This window comes from Pezoporus occidentalis, unplaced genomic scaffold (genome assembly GCF_034315485.1).
Source record: "Pezoporus occidentalis ecotype Australia unplaced genomic scaffold, CSIRO_AGI_Poc_V1 ctg25, whole genome shotgun sequence".
Classification (NCBI taxonomy): domain Eukaryota; kingdom Metazoa; phylum Chordata; class Aves; order Psittaciformes; family Psittacidae; genus Pezoporus; species Pezoporus occidentalis.
The window spans coordinates 7292769-7315780 of NW_026914394.1; positions in this window are offsets into that span (position 1 = coordinate 7292769).

Here is a 23012-nt window from a genome sequence, read left to right on the forward strand (position 1 = left end):
AAAGATTTCTGGCCATGGACCAGGCATCCAGAAACTCTCCCTGGGATAAATGAGTTCAGTGACCCCCGAGCAGTGACTTGCATTAGCAACAACAAAAAGCATTATACGCAATACTGACTTACTCCAAGGTCTGGGAAGATAGGTGGTTTGAGCTGGGCAGGCAGTGTTAATATGTACTGGTTTATGATCTTGACTTTAATCCCTCTGAATCACAGCTTTGCAGCTGCAAGAAAGGACAGTAGAAATGCTCCAGCTCACTGGGGAGATGTGAAGATTGAATTTTTAACTGAGTGCATTCAGCAGCATGGGGGTAAAAAAGGATGTTTGATTTTAGCGCATGGACCAGGATGGGGATACAGTGGCAGGGACCCAACTGCCAACTGTGTTTTGCTCTCTTCCTTATTTCAGGTCATTTCTTTTAAGCCAGCACAGGGCTTTTAAGGACTGTGTCCCATATCTGGGTCTTAGCAGATTTGCCCACACGTTTTCCTGAGCGTGTCTCTGGGACTCATAAAAGCATCTTTAGTGCTCAAGTAAGTTCCCCTTTGAGGAGGGACTGTCAAAGACGGGCGCTAATGTCATTAGGAGGTTACAAGGGGGAAACAAGAGAGAATTTGCTACAGATCCTCATTTCCATAATCTTGCCTCGACATCCTCGTTTGTCAGTTCTTAACCTCAACTCCTTAACCTCCAAATCTGTGGAGTTGTTGACCTCGGGGATTTGTCTTCAAAGTGATTTCAAGTTTTAGGCAATCTAAATTAGGCTCCCTGTGACAGAAGACAAAACTTGGTCTTTGCACCCAAATGTGAAAGACAGGCCCAGAGTGCAAGTGAAATCTTGCAATCGTTTTTTCAAACCATCTGCCCATCTGCAGTCCCAGAACAATATCAGTTCGGTGCTGCCTTCCCCCTCTCTCTCACAGGAATAAAGAAATTACCATAAACAAAGCAGATCAAGGGGCTATTTAAGCCAAATGCAGCCAAGACACATTGCTTCAGAAGGCAGCAGGAGGAAAAAAAAGAGCTACAGGGGAAGTTTCATCCTACCTCCCTTTAACTCCAGTTTGGCCAGTGACGCCAGACACCACAGTATAATTTGGAGTGGATGGTGCCGTACCCCTCTCCATGGGCACTCTGTTTCCAGGGTATTTCTGCAGCAAACAAAAGTGATCACCACAAAGCATTCTGGCCAAAAAAAGAAAAGAGAAAAAAGACTGCAGAACTGCTCCCTAACTGTGCAGAGGAGGGAGAATACAAGAAAACAGGAAAATTAGGCTGGACACAAAGAGCCTTTTGGTCCCTCAGACCATTTCTGCGTTGCACATGGCAGTCAAACCGATGCCTGAATGATGCTATTTATTTCAGGGTGTAAAGCCATTGTGAAAAGATGCATTATTTCCAAGAGTGTGCTCTGAGTTAGAGAGTCTGCAGCAAACTGGCAGGGCAGCTTGGCACAAGGATTTTCTGGAGCAGCAGGTAGAGATGAACAACGGGAGCTGGACCAGTCCCCGCATGACAGGGGGAAACAGGGAAAGCAGAGAGATTAAATAATTCAGTGTCTAGGTTGATGCAATGCATGGAAAAATACTGCCAGAAGTCATGAAGCTAAATGCTGGGGTAGTTTCGATGGATCGGAGAGCAGGTTTTGGGGATAAAGAGAGGGAAAAGGGCACATTTCTGTAGGGGAGCAGCTTGTGCAGCCACGGTGTGAGCGGTGCTGTGTGGGGCTGCACGCGCTGCAGAGAGGCTGCCCCCGAGGTGCCGAGAGGGGGAAGGAGATCTGCGGGAGCCTGAGCCTCATTATTTTTATGTTCAGCTGCCTAATTACTATGTGTCAGCTGTCTGTTGGAAGGAACGATGTACTGCAGCCTCTCGTTTGGGAATTTATAGTGATTAATGGGCCTGGAGGGAATGACTAACGAGGAAATGTTAGAATTAGTAAATATGCATCACCGTGCAATGAGTAAACCGGGGGACATGACAAATGAGCCCAAGTATGTGAAAGATGTAAACGTCGCAGAGGGACAGCCTTTGGGAGGCCTCGGGGACCAGCAGAGACAGACAGGAACAGGAGGATGGGGGCAACAGAGGTGTGATCCCAAGGGTTAACAAAAAACCCCAAACAAGTAAGGAAGATCCCCCTGAGCCTTTCAGACAGTCCTACACAGACCTGAAGGAACAAACTCAACCTGACATGGCACTGCAATAGGACTATTTCTCTTCCACACTGTTGCCTCCTATGGAGCACAGCAACGAGCATCAGTGTGACAGCCCCATGTTGGGCAATCATGGTGATCAGGACTTTGAAGATACTTAGACACTGCAAGACATAAACTACTTCATTTATCTATTTAATGTGCAGAAATTGCTTTCAGTCTGACTGTTTCAGAAGTATCTGTCTCCTAAATGACAGCTTTGCTGCATGCCAGAGAACTATAGCTAGTCCAAAATCCATGCTAAGTAACACCTGCAGGTTCAGTCTTACAGGGAAGGAAAAGAGAGACGACAGCATCATGGAGGGTCCTGGATCTGGGGGCTACTTTCCTGTATATTCCTATATAGGAGAGATGTATAATCCCTCAGAATTAGAGCCTGCAGGTGTTCTTGTATGGCTGGGGCTTTAAAACTTTATCTCTTGGAAAAATGATACCAATTTCAGTAAATTCTATTAGAATCAGTGAAATCATTCAGATGAACAGGGTTTAGGAAATAAAACATCTCTCTTTCTTACTTTCTTGGTCTAAAATCTCATTGAGATCATCTGGCAATCACTGGTCTGCTACATCTGTCCATCACCAGCATCTGCTGGTGAGATCACACTCCGAGCAGCCTACTGTATACCTTTGTGTCAATGTTGCTATATGTGGTTATATGAAGAAAACAGAACCCCAGATTCAAATGCTCTTGGATTTTGGGTCGTGGAAACTCTAGAATTACATATGCTACAGAATTCTGAAATTTGGTCTCTTTTGCACCTACCAGATCAAATCCCTCGCTCCATGTGGCTTTCCCATTTTATTTCAAGCACAGCAACACCATTCAAATTTCACCCATTTGAAAGATGCAGCTGTTTCTATTTTTGGTGAATCCCTGATAGAGAATAGGAAACAAGCAACAATTCTGCACTGCGTTTGGTGATCAGCCATATTCTGTCCCTAAGATATTTGTCACTCATTGGAAACAGAAGTCAGGGGAGCAATAGCTTAGGAGCTTCTACCCTTTAAATACTGCAGAACAGCTGTAACAGTATGTTTTCTCTACAATAGATGTTTCTGAAAGCTGAGGCAGTTTTCAGAGGACATAACTGACCATGGATAAGGCTCTAGTTATGGAATAGGTAATTATCCTTTTCCAGCATGCCTAGATGCGAAAAATAAAACCATTTGTAGACCAAAAACCCAACAAAACCAAACAACAAAACAAACATCCCCTCCCCATACCAACCAACTAATCTCCTTTGTGGATATTTAACAATCTAAGTTACTCTTGCCTTTGTTAGTGTACAGCATTTAAATCCCACCAAAAGGAGGGCAAGAAAGGAATGAAATAATCTCTGACAGTATATTGTCATTCAGTCTGTGTATTAGCACATACTTAGCATGCACTCTGACTTGCCAAAAAACAAGATGCTGCAAACAAGAAGAGTCACACAATCCTAGAAGACAGCTCAGATCCCATGGTTTTAGGAGCCATGTGCGCACCCAGCTACATAAACCTGGTCTGATCAGATCCAAACATATCCATCATGCAGGGCATGAGTTTCAACACCCACACCTTGGCTGGCACATGTTAGCTGCTCACTGTCTGGAGGAAAATCAGAAGCCAAATAAAAAAGTAAGATAGGTTAAAGGAGGGCCAAATGCACCAACATGGTACATGGAGATGAAGTTATTTGATCATGGTCATGCAGCAAAATCACCATGCAGCTGGGAGGAGAACAGGTATTTCTTGACTTTCAAGGTTGTACTTTACCCAGAGCACTATGACTTGGCCTTTGAAGAACCTCTCCAATGAAGTCTTGGCTTGGAGAATGCAACTTTGGAAAAAAAAAAAAAGGCTTTTAAAACTCTTTAGTTTCATTTGGAGAGATCTAATTCCCAATACCCATGTTGTGTAAGCAGAGCCCTGAATACAGCCTGTATTTTACCTTCTCTTTTATTTAAATGGTGTGCTAACTCCAGCTTTCTGTACTGGTGTCTTCTGGTCTCCCTCTTCTCACTCTGACTAAAGTACATCTGGAGCTCACTCTCTGTCCTTCCTGGCCATGTCATTTTGTGCTTGGGTCTCTCATGGGCTTCTGCAAAGGAAATGATTGAGAAGTACAAGAGAAAGAACAAACCGCAAATTATTTTTAGGGAGCTGAGGAGAGGTGAACTGATGGGGATGATGAGGGTCCCTGTGAACCCCTACCGACAGCAACAGGATCACTCTGTGTTTTAAAGTCCTTCAGGACTTTGACAGCAAAGCAGAAGCATCAGTGCTGTTCACCTTTAACTGCTGACTGGATAGCAATGATTGCAGAGTCCTTCTTTGGTCTCTCCTAAAGCTGAAATAGCAATAAAAAGGCTTCTGCAACCACTCCCCTCCATACAAAAAGCACTCACAAAGGCTTGTTGGGCAAACCAAAGACCTTCTCCAGTACTCCTTCTGGGTGGTGGGAAGTATCTCATAGACGCAAGCATACCCTCAGGAGCAGCCCAGTGCTGCCCCTTTCTCTGGGAACAACGTTGTAAAACATCAAATCTCAGTCTTGAAATCAGGACTCTTCCCTTTTCCATAAGTCTATGGCCTCAGCCAAATGCCACTTCCCACCATTGATAACAGAGCAATGGCCACTGCACACTGTGTGAAGGAAAAGGTCATCTCCCATTAGAAGGTGCAGGACTGAACCATGGCTCTCAAATCCCCCACTTTCATCACTGACAAATGCAGTTCAACGCTTGATTGAAATGATGAAAAATAGAACATTTAGTTGAATAATTACAAGCGATTCAATCCCAAACAAAATCTTGAGTTTCAGTTTTCCCAGCGATGGCTTTGTTTGGGGGCTGTGTATACAGGGGAAAGAAAAAAATTCCAACAGCAGAATTTGATGTTTTTTGAATCCACTTTTTCTGTTGGAAATGACAGGATGGAAAATCCACAGCTATCTCTACTTATAACACATCATGGTTAGGTGTGTGTGCATAGCACTTAACACAGCATAAAACATAACATTGCACATAACACATCCAGGTGGGTGTGCATATGGCATGGGCGCAAAAAGTAAGTTTTAAAGACAAAGTTTGAGGACACAGAAACTATTGGAAAAGGAGGGTTAAATAGCATTCAGATCAGATGGTACAAAGCAAGCTGTATTTTCTTGATCTCGGGGAAGGTTAAAATACAAAAACCAGCTTGCAGGTGACACTGAAAAGACTTGGAGGTCCCTTCATTTATTCCTGGGTACAGTAATTTGGGCTGGGAAAACAGTATGCACCCCTCAGTAGAGGTGAAGTCAAAACTGAGCTGATGTTTCTGAGTTGAAAGCAAATGCAACTGGTCAGACATGCCACATGCTTTTCCCCTCTCCATCTGAAAATCACACTTCTGCAGCATTTTCCGGGAGCATGAACATTCCAACAGCAGCAGCACCAACATAGGATCATAGAATCATAGAATAGTTAGGGTTGGAAAGGACCTTAAGATCATCTAGTTCCAACCCCCCATCATTCCCCTATGCTGCATTTTTCACTCTGGAGGGGAATTGTTGACTGATTGTCATTCTGACATGTGAGATAAACCACTCTACTATCCTTTTACTCAATAAAATCTTTAATTTTCCTAGTTTCTTGTGTGATTCAGGAAGGAACTGTTTCTAAATGCCAACCTTTCCTGCTGAGGGGTGGAAAACGCCTGCTTCTGGCTTGGTTTAGCAGCAGGCTGGCAGCAGATTAGACTTTCCAAAGCCTGAGGCGTAGACAGAGAGAGGTGCCCAACCCTTGGCCAAAATAGACCTGAATGTTGCCCAAACCCAGGGGAGGAAATATTTTAATAGCTCGCCTATAAAAAGCAAAACTATTTGCCAAAGGTTCCAGCAATATCACAGTTAACGCAGACACTTCCCGTGGTAAAGATGGGGAATTGCCTGAAATGGGTCAGTTCTCCTGCTGGGACCTGCTGGCCAAGCCTGACCTCTCCACCTAACACCTGGGTGTAATTTCCAGCAGCCCAGCCGCTGTTTCCAGTGGAATCAAAGCCGATACAGCTGTTGACTTCTAAGATCTCCAATAGGGAGATCTCAGCTGCGGTTACCAGCTGGGCTCCGCAAGTGTCCTTTTCCAAAAAGCCCATCTGCCACACTGAGGCTCCAGTAGCCAAGAATCTGCTACTTGCTGCCACAGAACTGCTCCAGATTTTCACAGGGGTAGCTACCAGCATTTACATTTTGGGAGGGACAGAGAAGGTGGATTTTAGAAACTGTTACTTTCAGCGTTGAAGGGAAATTTTCATCTTCCTGCATCAGTCCAACCCTGCCTTTTTCTCTGCTGCAATCTTGTTTTGCTACTTCATTTTTAGGTAGGTGCCTCTAGCTTCCCAGCACTATGGGCCATCTCATAGCTTTGATTTTTCTTGACATTTTGCATCTGTTTTATGTCTCTAACTGCTGCCTTTGCCTTCAGCCTTGCTTCCTTTTTCACATATTCAAGCTTAGAGGCAGAGGCAACACAGCTGAGATTCACATCTCCATGCGTGTTAGATGTCTCCGGGGTTGATGTCTACACTGGAGCTAGTAGTCTAGATTCCCTTTAGCATCAATCAAGAGAAATGAATGGCTAAAGCATGATTTATCTGACCTACTCGAGGCATTTGAACTTAGCAGGAAGTAACTCCTGCATTGCAAGCATCTCTTTTGCTCTATTAGCAACTGATGAAGAAGTCAGTGTCAGGAGATGTGACTCCTGTCATGTGTCACTGAAATGAGTTTTAAAAATGCTCTGAATGTGCCTTTCCTTTTGGAGGATCCTGTCCCCTCACAGGTGCCTTCCTACAACCCCTTGTCTTGAATGATTTACAGGCACCTGCTTTCCCAGGTGATGCCACCAAGGTGCATGGATCTGGTTGTGGATTTCTGCAAGGTCTGGCAAATTAACCTACAGTTATTGCCAGGGTATCTGGTGTGGGTTTTCTCCAACAGGCCATGTGGAACCTAAACAGCCATCACCAACCCTATTTGAAGCTTATGGTCATTTACACTGAGGGAGGTAAGCTGCAGAATGAAGGTTTGTTGGTAGAAAAGGGGACTTACCATGATGGATGAAGGGCATTTTTAGCTCAAGAAGCAGCTGGTTTCCCTGTGGCCATCTGGCCACAAGGTTCAGGCCAAACTTTGCATCTTGACCATGCTCCAGTGTGATGATTACAACTGACTGAACGCAGGGTTTGGCCACTTGGAGAATATTAAACACCCCAGAATGGTTTCTAAAGATTGTAAGATTAGCATGGCACCTAGCTCAGCATTTTACCCCTGAGCTTAGAAAAATGGGAAGCAGAAATCAATAGCTTTAAAACAAAGGAAGCAGTAAGAAGTGCTCTCTAAGAATGAGACACTAAGCTGTGAAAACTGGACCAGGATGTGCATGCTGAAGCCCACTTAACATAGAAGGAGATTATTCAATGTACCAAATCTGGGCTCAGATCTGGTTCCCAATTTTAAAAATGTGCATTTGTCAATAACAGCACTGGCTACAAACCTCTCAAGACCTTCTGGTTCTCAAAATTTGGCTTGGTACTGAGATTCTGATGTTTGAGGCACCTCTATTATTTCCTCATAGAGATGGCATATGATTATCCAGAATTACATCCCAAACCATTGCCATAAAATTCAGCTTGAGCTCCCCTTATGCTAAACATCTCAGAAACACGTGTTAAAACCTGTTAGTTGTAATCTTCACATTACTTTAGTAAGACAGCTGAGCATGGTGGCATCTTGGGAACTTGCTGTCAAGTAAATCTCTGTTTGGGGAGCGTCAGGAGGAAGGGGGAAACCAGGTCTATCCAAAGGGGCAGGATGAAAACCTGGTACGTATCTGGTCATCTGGTATTAATCTGCAGCCAGGTGTCTGTCAAAGCTCCCACATTCTTTGGGTATCCTAGAGACAGCTCAGAGATCATGCATGAAAAGGAAGCCAGCTCTAAAAAATCAGTCCTCGGCATGTGGTACAGCCTGGGCACCCAAAACCCAAGGCAGAAACCACTTCCTTTTTTGCACAAAGGCAGACCTTATGCCTGTGTATAATACGTATGCTAGGGGTGAAACACATGGACCTGATGAACCACATTGACACAGAAAACAAGGAGAAAATAAGAAGATAAAGAAAAGTAAAACCCAGCTGAATTAATTGTGCTCATAACGTAAGCTACGAGGGTGACCACGGTATATAAAACGTCTTAGGAATGAGTAGTCCCCCTAACAGCCAGTGCAACTGTGATGCCTGCAACTGGCTGCTGCGAATTGCACAACGCTGCTCCTTGATGCATCCCAGCGTTTCTTCATAGAGGGAGGATCTTCCTCAATGCATCTGCACTTCGTTAGAAGTTTGTAGACTGCTAAATGAGCAACAGACCCCAGCATGAATCCGCATTGTCTGAGCTCGGCTGATCACACTGTGTGATAAAAGGGAGTGTTAAAAAAAAAACTGCTGTTCTTCAGTAAACATAGGAAAAGAAGACTGGAGATTAATTCAAGCAGCTTGGAAAACTGAAACAAGAGAAATGAGCTGATTATTTCCAAATATGGGCTACCTTACTCCAGTATCAAGCCAGGAGAACCTTGGGGCATGTGAGCCAACTGAGCTGCAACTCCCTGGATAACAAGGCCTTAATTAAAAGCTAAATTGCACATACATAAAAAAACCCCACAGGGCTCACTCCAGCCACAGAGGTCATGAAATCACAGGCAATCATATGACAAACATTAATCCAAAAGGGTCCAGGGAGCAACTGCTCTGCACACACTCAACACAAGCCACAAAAACACTTCGCAAAAATGCCATAACGAGCTTAAGGCTTTTAGTACAAATAAATAAAGCCACAAATAGTAACACCAAAGGAAGAGAGAAAGGGAACCACCAAGGGCTCTGGTCTTCTGTGACAAGGATTTGCTCAGTGAAAACGCCAAATTAATTCTAAGAGAGAGGTTATATCCAATGCTCCCACCGCCCCGCAACGCCTCGCTTCCCTGCTTCGCTCCCCCAACAGCTCCTGCTAATCTGATCTGGAGGAAAAAGTCTTCCCCACTCCAAATCTGGCACTCATTTTACCCACACATATAATCAAAACATGCCAGCCAGCGCTTGAGATGTTTTTCTTTAATACCATTAGGAGCAATAACACACCATGTTCAACATCCCATCTCCAGCTGCTTTGGAGAAAAGCAAGAAAACCCCAACTCAGACACCAAACTATGCACAAGGGGCCCAGGGAGAGGAATAATTAGCTGGTTTATGTAATTCCCACAGTCAGCTCTGGGTTTTATTCACCACCTTGTGTTGGATGGGCCTGATTCCGACCACCTCAAGTAGCAGATCTCCCCACATGTGCCATGGCACTGAGGTTGAGCGCAGATGGTCCCATGTTGCAGTTGGATCCAGGAGGTCAGTGCAGGGTGATTTATCTCTCAGAGCACAGCAGACCCTGGGGCTCAGCTGGTGTAATTTGGGGGCAACCCAGCTACCGCCATGGACATCTGCTGAGGATCTGCTCCTCTGTTTCTGCACTATTTTTTTGCCATTAAAGAACAGCAGCTTGCAAGAACAGCAGTAAGAAAACCCATTAGAGAGAAGACATTTATATAGGGTGAACAAGGTGCATTGCCCCCATTGCTGTGCACTACCTTTGGATGGGAAGTGACATTCCTGTGTTGGCAGCACTGACCACCAATGTTATAAGGCACAACCTACAAGGGCTGTGCCTCAAGGGCTGAGTCTGGACTGTTAATTTTGACTCAAGAACACCATTTAATGAACTTTCTTTGCATTTGCATTTCATCTGGAGGCTTGCAAGACCTTTTCATTTAGAAGAAACACCAAGCCAGAGCTCAGCGTGGTGTTTGGAGATGGTGGGGTTGTCCACAGTAAGGCTCCTCTTAGGAGAATGTTCTCTGTGCCTCCAGGTCCATTGCCCAGGTTAAATACAGCCTTGCTTGGTGGCTCCTTTCATCTCCTAGGTGTAGCACGAAATGAGCTCTTATGCCAGGGACCAGGCAAATGAGGGGTCTTATGGAAATGAGTTGTCCTGATCAGCTCCATGTACAACTTCTCTCTGCAGGAGGGAACATGTCAGGATTATATACACAAGGAAAAGGAATCAGATTTTGCCAAAAATTCCTGAGCTTCACTCAATGGAAGGGCCAGAGCCTTGCCGAGAGCAGGAAATGAGCATGTGGATGTACTCTTGAAATAAACAATGCCCTCCCAAATAAGCCACAAAACAATACAATTAAACACAGGCTGCCAGCGGAAATACATTTGGGACACTGCTTCCCAAGCCTCCCCTCTTCACCCACCACCATGTGCACATTGTGTCTGTGGGGTTCTTTTGTTCTGCTTACTGAGATAGGAAGAAAGCAGCCCCGGGAGCATCGCTGTTAGGGCTGGATCCGGAGGCAGCACCCAGCAATACAGCTGGATTTTCCTTTGAGGGACCAACCAGCAGGGATGCGGTCACACAGCTGTAAGTGAAGTGAAGAAGCTGTAGCTATAAATGAGTGTTGTTCTCCATCTCCTGACGTCAAGGGAAGCTTTGCAGGGGAGCCCTGCCAAGCGCCGAGCTCCAGAGAAGCTCTCCCACCCCACGCAGCCCCCACGCACCCAACGTGAGATCGCAGCCGTCTCCCTCCCAGCCGGGTGCTGGCACACCTCCGCCCCGCAGCCCGAGCTGATGGGTTGCGGGGGGGATGCTGCCAACAAACACTTGCCCAAAAAGCCACTTTCCATCAGCAGCACCTTGTGCTGGACCCCAAATAGATGGAGGCGTGGTGGTGTGCGTCCAGGGGACCCTGGAGCAGGAGTGTTGTGAGTCCCCCCAACACACAGCAGTGTGATTGACCCTCTAATGCTTTTCAATCAACACCTGGTCTTGAGCTGCTGCTGCTCTTTCTATTACTGATAGTGGATATGGCATTGCGTTGCTACCTTTCTCAGACAGAGAGAAGAAAGAAGGTATTCCCTTCTGCAACTAGTCAGGACTGAGATGGAGAAAAGGTGATGCCAGGAGAAGAAGGTAACTCTCCCACAGTTGAGACACAGGATTAAAAAATGCCATTCCCAGCATATCCTTAAACAAACCCACAAGAGGAGCCAAAGCCGCCCCAAACTTTCCCCTTCAGCCTGTAATTTTCAGACAACAAATCGATCCTTTCACTTTTCTAAAGGAGTGAAGAGAAAGGCAGAGAACTGGAAAAACCCTTTATAGAAATATCAGCTGTTCCTCCTCATTCCCACCCCCAGTTCTGTTTTTTGACAAGTTAAAGTGAGGCCATAACTTATTCTGCTTTGTTCGACAGGGCTAATCACACGTGACTCTAATCACTCATGATGTTTTATTGATTTTAAGCACATTTAATCAGAAATTGGCTCTGAGTTAGATTCCTGCTAATTACTGAGAAGCAGCATTTTGAATGACTTCACAATTGGACTGCAGATTAGAATGGACAATATGTACTAAAATAATGATTCATGCATTCAGCTCCCTGGATTTATTTTGTTTATATTGGATTTTTTAATCTTTAAAGACATAATTCTGCATATGGGCAAGCAGCATTAAAAACCCTTAACAAAATGGGTTTAATTTAACAGGGTAGGCTTTGGCCAGAGATGGGATATGTGGGGAACAGTTTATCCCCTGCAAATGTAATTCTTTCCCTGAAGGTCACTGGAGGTGCCTTGCCCATGGTGACACCACGCACGGGTGGTCATGGAACCACCAGGAGGTGGGAGGCCACTGCATGAGGCCCCTTTAGCATCACCACTGTGCACATGGCTCGTGTTTCTGGGTGAGAGTACAGATGGGCAGATGGGTGTGCTGTACTTTGTTGCATCAGGCTCCCACATTGAATGCATCAGTTCCGAAGGCAGGGTGAGCTTTTCTGGTGCAGACTCTGCCTTGTCCCTATCCGCAGCCTCAAACCCTCCTGGAAATGCAAATGGCTCCATAAGGCAAGGGGATCCCAGCTCCAAGAGATGGATGGGGAGACCAGAACCACCCTAGCTGAATTCAGCTACCCCCAGCCACATCACCACTCCTTTAAGCAACAGAGGGTTAAAGATTTCCGTATTTCTTGACCTAAAAAACACCTTCACATTGAAAAACAGATTATTACTGATCACAGCCTGGTAACAGAGTTATTTTTCAATCTCCTCTCCATCAGTGCCCAGGCATGAGATCCATGGCAAACCCACTGCAAATACTCCAGTGACATTGTCCATGCTCAAAAGCAGCCACAGCCAAGCATGGACTGTTTCTCAGCTCTGCAAGACTTCCACTTCCTACTGGAAAACACTGATCCGCAAGCAACAGGGAAGCCAGAGGCTAGCAGATAGGCCAGGCTAGAGGCTACCAGCTATTTGAACTGGTAAGAAACTTTCCTTCTAAATGAAAACAGAAACTTTCCATTTCCATCTATGCTATTTTATTTCTGTTGGAAAATAAGAAGCCAGATTGGGGATGGCTCCTGCAGTTTTCAGCTAAATTTTTCAAGTTTTGAGTTTTAAAGTTAAAATTTTCCATGAAAAAAAAAAGGAATCTTTTTTTTTTCCCTTTTCCCCAACACAGCTCTACTAGGAACACTTACAGTAATCTTGCCAGCCAATTGCTTTCGTATGAAAACAAGCCCAAATTCAGAATGATGCACAGAATACTCTGCAATAACCGGCATCTAAAAAGCAACAGTTCTGAAGTCTCCTGTTCTGCTCCCACTCGTTTCCGCAGGTCCATGACACTATGATTCAGTGGGTGGAACTTGCTCACGAATGATGTGAAACCTCAGTTTCACAGAAAGCTTGAAAATTCACCCCAGAATCACCACTGGCTTCCTAAGGAACCAGCCTGCAAATCTGTACTAATTCATCTGTCATTGAGAAGTAGTGATTTTTAGTCTTTAAGTACTGTTGCTCTCCTTGGATATAGTATAACAAGACTCTACCCTTCATGTAGCACTCAAATCACAGTAAATCCAGCATGTAATTCTGACTTCTCCATGCTTCTCCACATCCCCACAACCCTCTCCGTTTCCCACTGAGACGTTTTATTATCACCTCAGAACAGGATTTAGAGGCAAAGGGAACTCTCACCTTGATATAACTTCACAGGTTATAAAAAGGAAACATCTCTTTGAATTGGGTCCCTATAATACTTTTTTTCTTTCCTCCTTTTCACTTGTCTATTACTTCTTTAACTCCTTCCTTTATTCATTCAGTTGTCTTTCATTCTTTTTTTCCTTTGCATAAAAGTACTGATTTGAAATATAGAATCATGTTCTGTGAAAGGAAGAATGTCTGCCTTATCCATATTTCTTGACATGCCATTGTCTTCAATGACACCAGGGGTTGCAAATGTGGCATGTGTGGTGATGTAGTCACAACATGCCCTGGCCACACAAAGCCCTGAGAAATACTCAGCTTCTTTCTGAGAAGTCAAGGTCAGCCTTTCTGTTTTCAGTTCTTCCCTATATACCTTCAAAATTGGTTTCAAGGTCTTTACCAGGTCTTCAGAAGACAAAGACCTAGTACTGGTGTAGGTAACACCAGTTCATCTTACATTATGAAGAGTTGGAGAGAGGAAGCCACTGAGTACCAGGATGCACAACCTCAGTGCACCAGTTTCAGGTCCTTGGCCTGAGCCCTGGCTTGCCTGTACTATCACTGCTCCCAGGCATAATGCAGTGCTGCCTGGGCAGCCAGACATGGATAACAGGAGGAAATACCCTTCTGGTCTGATGTTCACTGGGTCATGGCTCACCTAACAAGGATGATGTTGTTATGGTACATTGCGATGGCTAAATATCTATCAGGATAGGGAAGGTCAAGATCCAAGCACCCACTAAGGGACCCCACCTCCCTCCACCAACTCTAGAGACAGCACTTGGAAAACAGCCCCTCCGAGCTACAATCAGTCATCAGGACTAGCCCTAGGAGAACTCAAGGGATATGTGGCCTCTTTACACCTCTCTAGTGTATTGTCCATATAACCTTGGGGAAAGCATAGAGAAAAGCCCTAGAGTAGGACCCATCTGTGGTGTTACTGCGTGGAAGTGCACATCTGTTCGTAATGCACCAGGACAAACCTCCCAGCCTGAGCTGAGGCTTGCAGAGAAAGGTCACCTACCAATAAAACTAGAAGATAAATGAAGAACAGAGGATTTAACTTCTGCAATATTTTTAATCATAAAGCTACACAAGAGGGATTCTGTAGGACTCATCATGTCCAGTATTACTGCGTGTAGGTGTTCACAGGCCTGAGGTGTGTTGCTTTAGTAGCTTTCTGAATGGACATGGATGGCACAAAAGCAAATCTGTGTTCTTGCACTCACTGGTTGACTTCAACTTCAGTCTCCTGTGAAAAGTACGGGCTTGAAATTATTCTGAAGTTATGGCACCTACCAGATAGAAACCTAAACCAAGATTATTTCTCAGCTGTATTTCTCATTTGTTCAAAGTAATTAGTAAATGTAAAACCAAAACCAGACCCTTTACCCTTGATCTTCTCCAATTGGATTCTATGCATCATGACCCATGCATGTATCTCTGCTTTGTTCTGAAACTGCTTCAGTTTTTATTCAAAACCAAACCAGTGTTTCACGTCTCACCTACAAAAATGTAAATGAAGATAAGCCCCACCAAAGGACACTGCTGAGCATCAACCTGTCCCAGCCCCTCACATTTTGCATTCTCCTGGGGGAAAGAAATCACATGCAGGCTTACTTACAAAACTTTAAGTGCCCCAGTGATGAGCCTGTGCTGTTCTCCTCTGGTTATTTAATCATCTAGTAAAAATCCACTCTGAAGTGAGCAGCTAAGGTCCTTGCAGTCTCTTGAAGTCAATGGCAGCTCTCTCTTTGACACCACTAGCTTTGGGATTAGCTCTTTATATATAGCCTAGGGCAAAGGGTGAGGAAGAAGAGCGGTTTTCAGGAGATGAGGATGAAAAGCAGAGCAGATGGGGCCAGGGTAGAGCTTGGCAGCAGGTGCCCATGTATGTGAGAGCTAAGGGGAAAGCTGGCAGCAGGAGCTTGAGGGGTGCTGGGTATGGGCTATGTCAGGAACACCCAGCACTACCAAAGTGACCCAAGAGACATAGGGCTTCTGCACCTCAGTTGATTCCTCTAAAAAAAAAACCCCAGGTTTTTAATTTAACCAGGAAAGGTTAAGATAAAGGACAACCACATGAACTCATTTCCCATCAGTGCCTGGAAAGACTTGTCCTCCTCATATGGCTTTGCTCCCCTTCAGTGGGTAATGTGGTACCAAGATCTGGCCTGGCTACACAGCCAGGACTGAAACAGAGAATGGGAAAGCTGGAACTCACACCGCTGGACAACTCTTTTGGCTTGTAGCAAGGCTTCAGCACAAAAATACAGACCCAAATACAACCAGCAGCAAGTATTTCATCCACCCCAGCAGCTAGTGTGCTGAGGCCAGCTAGCAGACGACAGAGCTGCTTACACCAGTCTGGTGGGGCCATGGTCATGTTTCCAGCTGTACATCTGACAAGCCTCATTCTTTATGCTGAGCATTAGCTTTGATATCCTGCATTAGAGATTAGGGTAATACTGCATATTACTTGCAACAAGGGATTAATTAAATCTCAACATTTCTGAGAGGAAACTGGTATAAAGGAAGCCATTCATTTCAGCAAGATCCAAATTAACAAGTTTCTCATTTGTTTCTAAACTTGCTCCATGGTGGGGTGAAATGTAAGCTGAGAACTGCCTCCTGCAAATGCTTTAAAATGCCTAATAATAATATAGATTAGCTACTTCCAGAGGTGTTATGTGCCAAACACTGCTTCTTTCTCTCCAGGACCTGCTGTAGGCTGTCCTCCCTGCATCCCAGATGCAACAGCCATGTCCCACTCAGCAACCCGCCCAAATGATCTCTGCAGTGCTTTATTCCTGATGTTCCTTGGGCTGGAGGGAAGCAGCATGAAGCCCATGGCACCATGCTAGGAGCATGAGAAAGGCCTGTTTGAGGTTTAGCATGGTGAGGGGCAACAAGGGGGGATAGGACCGTGTGTAATGCTCCAACTGGCTGCAAACAGGGTGTATGGACAAGACCCAGGAGGGATGCGGATGGGGCAGCAAAGCTGATGTGCCCTGGGGGACTTTTCCAGGAAAATAGGATGGATGTCATCAGAAAGCCCCAAAGCTGAGCCAAACACAGGCTCCACTACGACTCTTCACTGCAAAATTGCTCATGCGGTGTCCTCATTTGTCATGTGCTCATGGTTGTATGCACATGGCTATGGAGACAGCTGGGAATCTCTATTCCATTCAACATAACATGGTGTTTTCCATGGATTCTTGGCTTTTTCCAGGGCATCTCAAATAGCTGGGGCTGCCCGTAGCTGCTCACTTTGCTTTCTCAAAATCTGCTGTTTCTTGTTTGGGCTTGTTTAAACTCGCTTTCTTCCTGCTCGCTTTTATTCTGCTTTTTGTCATCAAAGTCCTGATTGGGCCGATGAGGGCTTTTGAGACCTGGAGGGTTTCCACAGATCTGGCTTGTATTAGAGGGAGACAATTTCCTAACTGCCGGCTGAGTTTCAACGTTCCCGCTCTCCTTGCCTTGCTAAGGAAAACCAGGGGCACACATGAAGCCTCCTGCAAAGACTTACTCTGTTTCCAGCAGGATGGGAGCACAGTGGGGGAATTTAGACCAGAACAACAGAGTGGGCTGGGTTGGAGCTGAGATTTTCAGCCCGATGATCATTTCTGCAGGTTATCGTCTATAGTGGGATGGAGTACTTCACCCTCTGCATGCAGAGAGCACTCAGTGCAGATGGGGACCACTGTGCTCACAGCCTTGCAACCATCCCTCCTTCCAGTCTCAACCCCATGCTCACAACCTCACAACCATGTAATCACAGCCCCATGCTCACAATCCTGCAACAGTTCTTCCTTGCAACCGCAGTCCTGTGCTTGCAGCCTCACAACCATCCCTCCTTACAATCACAGCCCCATGCTTGCAACCTCACCACAATCTGCCCTTGCAATCACAGCCCTGCGCTTGCAATGCCACAACCATCCCACTTTGCAACCACAGGGGCCTCCTTGCACAGCCCTGCCTCACTGAGCTGGTTTGAAGCCTGGAGTTTTTTTTTCCCCTGGGATTGAACACTGCTGGGAGATGTTAAAATGAATTTGAGAGCAGTTTTTGACAGACTTTTATAAACTGTAGGTGCAAGGCATGTCCATAGGAATAAACATCATTGTAGGCTTCACAAAAGCTACACCTTTATGTAAACAGAAACAGTAGCGTAAGTTGAAGTGATCATTTCCAAACTAGTGCCATAATAAGAATGTAATAAATACCATAAGTCTGGGGGGTCTTTTTGCCCTTCACAGTTTCAGTGCAGCTCAGACTAAGCAAAGAAGTAAAATGATGTGGAAAAAAAGGAATTACGTGTACAAAAAAAGCAATACATAGACACCAGCAAGCTGTATATCCTAGTCTAAATAACACCCTTGCTGTCTTTCATCACTTGGAGAAGAGTTTGCTCCTGGTCCTTCCCATGGATCAGGATTCAGCCCATACCCAACTTTGCATTTGCAAAAGCCATCAGGTGATGATATCCAGCATTCCCAAGTCCATGTAAGACAGGGGGGTGAGCAAGGTAGCCATGGACCCACTCGTGGACCGCAGTGTGGAAGGCAGCACTGAGCCTTGCAAGCACACAGATCGTAATTGAAGTGCCCCCATCTCCCCTCCCCAGCTTCACTGCCATGGCCCGGCTATGCGGTATTAATTGCAATTACCCGTGTAGCTCGTGTCCAGAGGATATTACCTTTTAATAGGTGCCACCGTGCAATTAAGCGCCACTAGTGCGAGGCAGGGATTCTGCAGCGCCAGCAGCTTTTGCAGAAAGCCACGAGATGGCGATGCAATAGAGATTTACACCGAGAGAAAAAGCACTTAGGGGTTACAGAGGAAAGCCCGAACCCCTCATCCCCTGAGCCCCCACCACAGAGAAGTTTTACGTTATTTTCCTTGTTTTTTTTTTTTCAGGGGGCATTGCACACAGTGGCTCTGCATTTACTGTGTGTTATTAAAGACCTGAAGCGCAGCACAGTTTGCATTTTGTGTTTATGTTAACAGATGCTATGAAATCTGCTGTTACAGCAGCAACTTAATCCTGCCATGACCAAGCAAGTCTGCATGAAAGGGCAGTAAACTGCAGCCCATTAGAGTTTGCTGTATAACAGTAATTTAAAAACAGTATCTTCCCTTTCTCTAGCAAAATGCCCTGTTTCCCATGAGATATATCCATCACTGATAGTCGTGCTGAAAGAAATTTTGGCACAAAGTGAAAAATTAATTAAGATTTTTAATTAATATACAGGGAGGCATGGAAAATGGAGAGCTGGCTGATGTAGCACATGCAGTTGCAATCCCTTTACCCTCTGAGCTCACCCCTTCCCCTGGGATGGTGTGACTGAGATGTGTAAGGTGTGGTGAATAAATGTGACTTGAATGCCTGAGCTGGATGTCAAGATGGATCTGAATATTGCCTCTATTAATCCCTCTATCACCTTATTTTTGCTTATAGTCTGTCCCCTTTACTGAAAACATAGAATTATAGAATCATAAAATGGTTTGGGTTGAAGGGAGCTTAAAGCTCATCCAGTTCTACCCTTTGCCACAGGCAGGGACACCTTCCACTAGAGCAGCTTGCTCCAAGCCCCTGTGTCCAACCTGGCCTTGAACACTGCCAGGGATGGGGCAGCCACAGCTTCTCTGGGCACCCTGTGCCAGTGCCTCACCACGTGTACCCATAGGCAGAGGTGCAGTCCCCTTTTATTTAGTAAATGGATATTGAATGTCTCTGTGGACCAGCTTCAGGGTTGGGGTTTTACATGGTGCTACCCCACCCTGAGGGACTCAGGGTTGTAACTGCTCCTCTGCAACCCCAAACTGAGTGGCTTATGGTCTTCCTAGCTCTGCTGTCAGGGATGGGGTTCTTAAGTAACAGCGCATGGGGCAGCGGCTTGGAAACTTCCTTCCCACCAGTCCCCTGGTGCAACAAGGTCCCATGGCTGTTCCTATGACTATTCTCAGCATCCAGGGGTAACATAAAGAGTTTTACACATTGGCAGTCAAACCAACAAATATTGAACTGTATTCAAATGCTTGTGAGGCAGAAGGCAAGACACATGTTCAACATCTCCATGCTCCTTCTATCATGCTCCTTCCTCCATGAACAAATATGCAAACCCTAAAGCCATCACCAAGGGTGAGTTTCCTTTTTTAATGCGACTTCTTAGCACAATCCCATTAAAAAATTCCCTGCCTCTTCTCTGGGTCTCTGCTCCTCTCCAGCCTCCACGCTGCGGGGCATGGCTCCAGCCAATGCTACCCCAAAGGTGGTGCCGCGCACTGCCAGCCAGCCCTTCCAGTTTACCTCCAAATTCAGTCCTCGCCTGCTCATACAGCACTCAGCCCTTCATCACTGCACAGGGACAGGGCAGCAGCTTTCACCTTCCCTCTGTGGGAGCGATATTTCTACTGCCAACCCTGAATGTGGGGCCCCTTTGAGCTGAATGAGGACAAAGCACCAACTTTTGAGCCCACAATTCCATTAGGATTTGCACAGAGGCAGCTTCAAAGTGCCCTCGTGAAAATTTGCCCTGCAAATTAAAACTCCCCTTTGCAAATCTGCCCTTTAGGTTCCTGCTTGAAAAGGAAATAGGAGGCAGTTTGAGGAGATTCATTTTTCCTCTAGTTTATATATAACTTGCTAAGCATTTTATTTTTTTAAATGAGCTTACTATGTTCAATTTAAGTCCAAATTTAATGATCCCTGCAGTAATTCATTTATGGGTACAGCTTCAATAAACGCCATAGCAAAAGTCAGGGAATAACTGTCCTTGTCCGCAGCACAATGATTAATCAACTTTATTAAAATTAGGATTGGCTGAGGAGATTTGCATAATATAAGAAGACTTACCTTCTCGAGGACAAAAATGGACCTTAGAACAAATTTGGGAGCTTTCCTCCCCACTTACCCAGGCTCTCTGTTTCCATGTATCCTGGGAGCATGGCTGGTTTGGCTCATGTGTGGAGATGGATGATACAACAGTGGTCCTAAAAAGGGTTAAAAAAGACCAATAAACCCTATTAGAGACAAGCAGGTAACAAGGCACTTTGGGCAGGAACAGGATGTGGGAAACATCCCATTTCTGACAATTTAAGAAGTGTTTCTCAATGATTTGGTGTAAGGATGCTTTCAAGATGAGGCATTAATTGGAGCAATCACTTGAAGCTATATTATTTTATGTTATTTGATATTATTTTATGTTATTTGATATTATTTGATCTTACTTTATATTATTTTATGTCCTCATCTTGTCTTCCAGATTGACAGGACCCTGGATGCCCGTTCTTCTTAGTGAGCAACCCGTGTTCATGCTCAGAGTGGTTTATCCCCGTTGGCAGGTCAGGGAAAGCTAAAGCAGCCCTGCTCAGGGCAGCTCTGCACCCCCAGCTCTGGAGACCAGTGCCCCAACATGGCCCGGGCCATGGTGCCAGAACAGTCCCCTGCCACCAGGCTGCCAAATCGAGCAGACCAAGCCCCCGCAGACTCCACATTACTGCTGCAATGACCCTATATGTAACACCAGCCAACCATGAGGGACCAATTAGATTTCTGGATCCAATTAGCAGCAGCTGTGATTTGTGTGCATCCCTCCGTACATATGGCTACGCTGAACTTTCCCTCAGTTTCAAATGTCCCCGTCTAGTGCAGGCAAAAGGAGGAAGGACCATTTGTCTCGTTTTTTCCAAGAGCCTTTATTATGATGGACGAGGAACCTTTTACATCATTCACCAACTTGCAAACAAATTAGCTACCTTCATCACCTTCCCCTGATAGCAGAGCTGGCAAGTGATGGCCCAATGAGCTGTCGGGGAGCGGGTAACTGGTGTATGTGTGTGGGGGGGTGGACAAGTGTTTCATTGCACATGATCAACTAAGTTTGCTGGAAATGAAATATAAGTGAAGTCAGATGCTGAGGGCTTAAGTGTCCATGCATTAACCAAGATGGTTTCCATCTCACGGAGCAATTTGGGCTCTGGCCATTTAGGGCGGGATAGGAATTGTTACTCATTTTAATGGATGCTGGGCATCCAAATCCCTTTGGTGGGACTGAAAAGTCTCATCCCTAATTTTTATGTGCCTCTGTCCCTCACATAGCCAACTCTCGCAGGGAGCTCCAGGAAGCCTGATAAAAGTGTTACTAGTATTACTAGCAAAGATTTTTGATTTCCTTGAAAAGATCAGAGTAGGAAGAAGAGAAAGGTCCAGGCCTGCTGACAGAATGACAGGCAGATGAATGGAGCTGGCTCCTTCTTTCCCATCAATGGTTTCAGCCCAGAAATAGAAGATCCCATCAGCTGCAGCCCACCAGGAGCTCCATGCATGCAATAAGACCACATCACTAATGGCATCAGAAGGGGATGATGCAGATGAGTGCAGGTCCTGCTCTGAATGATCCTGGTAAGGGCAGTAATGCTGCCAGCACCGACGAGCAAAGACACAATAAATGGGACTTAATGGCAAGGTATTCTGCAGCATTGCCCAAGGGATCAGACCCTGTCTCCCCTATCTGCAAGGCTTTTATGGGCAGGCCACTGTCGTTGGCAGAAGGTGTCAATAATGGAGTGGATCACCAGCTGCAGCACAAAGGGAGAAGATAAAACCACTTTATGGGGTGCTTTAAAAAAGAAGACATCTCACTGGAAAGTATCTGTTAAAATAATAAGGTGGTGTTGGAGAAGAGACCCCTGTACACATGCATAGCCTTGACAAAACTGCTCAGGGTAGAGGCACTAGAAATGAGGCCCTGGGTCATTTTATTGCACAGTAAACAACTCTGTGTCTCCATTGCTGGCAACGTTTGGAAATGAGCCCTTTTACACAGCAGTCTTTCGGCAGCTGGCTCCTGGGGATGAGCATGGGGAGGGGTTGTGAGTAAATTAAGAGAGCAGGAAAGGGGCTGAAGGTTGCATGACATCTCTCCAGAGCAGAGTCTCTGAGAAAAAAGAAGAGTTTCTCCCTATTTGGCTGAAAAACGAAGGGGACAAACCTGGTGATGGCTGTTCCCCATCCCTCCTCTTACAGGCTGTTCAACCTGTGTTTCATTGGTGGGGAGAGGTGAAGGAGGGCAACGTTATTGATAGAAGTGAAGGATAAACTGGGTGATGTTTTCCATGGAACTGGAAAATTCAAGGGAATTAAACTTAACCCTTGGGAGACGATAAACATGTTTGAAACCCCAGCCCAAATGCTGAAGCTACCGTAGCTGACCTGCAGAGAGGAAGAATGGTTTTGTGGTTAAGGCACTTTGCTGTGATCTGAAAAATGTGGGTTTAATTCCAGTAGCCACAACCTCCTTTTGTTCTCTTGGACAAATCACTTCATATCTTTTAGTCCAGCTAACTGTATCAAGTGGGGGAGATAGTTCTTCCTTTTCAAACAGACAGTGCTCACTATGAAGAGTTTGCAGTTGTGATTAAGTCTACACATTGTGGATTGAAGCAACAAGTTTCAGGATCATGTCACCTTGATAGCAACAGCAAGGTTTTATTCTCCTTCATGGAAGGAGTTGAATTCCCTGCTTGAAAGCAGAATATTATATCTGCAATTCACTGCTTTTCGTGGGTCAGTGTTTGAAACTCATTTCTGTGTTAAAAAAAAAGCATCATAGCACAAAAATGGCTTCATTAGCTTTGTCGACAGCCAGTGTGAGTACAGAATACCCT